This window comes from Atta colombica, unplaced genomic scaffold (genome assembly GCF_001594045.1).
Source record: "Atta colombica isolate Treedump-2 unplaced genomic scaffold, Acol1.0 scaffold161, whole genome shotgun sequence".
Classification (NCBI taxonomy): Eukaryota; Metazoa; Arthropoda; class Insecta; order Hymenoptera; family Formicidae; genus Atta; species Atta colombica.
Window position 1 is genome coordinate 382796 of NW_017259252.1, and position 359 is coordinate 383154.

Sequence of the window (359 nt, forward strand, 5' to 3'; positions counted from 1 at the left end):
TATATATATATATTATATACTCAGCAAACGAGAATGGATTAAAATGAATTGAAATTTTTTTCTATTTGAAATAGCGTATTTTAAATAACGAATATTTTTTTGGATTCAATTGGATTCAATTGGATGCAATTTGATTGAAAAACTGCATTTCCTATTCAAACTTTTGAATTGAAGTATTCACAATGCACAGAAAAAATTAATATTTTTAGATTAAAAGGCATAGAAATATATAATTCCATGCAATTCCTATAAATGAATAAAAATGCATTCAGGATCAATATTTCTGAAAATCTGAATCCATTCCAATTCAATCAATTCTCGTTTGTTAGACATGTGTGTGTGTGTGTGTGTGTGTGTGT

General features: G+C 25.9%; 1 protein-coding gene across 1 annotated transcript in view; it reads right to left on the reverse strand.

Moving 5' to 3' along the window:
- Nucleotides 1-359, reverse strand: part of LOC108685851 (sphingomyelin phosphodiesterase 1-like) — a 7437-nt gene that overhangs the window by 6855 nt on the left and 223 nt on the right. The window lies entirely within an intron of this gene.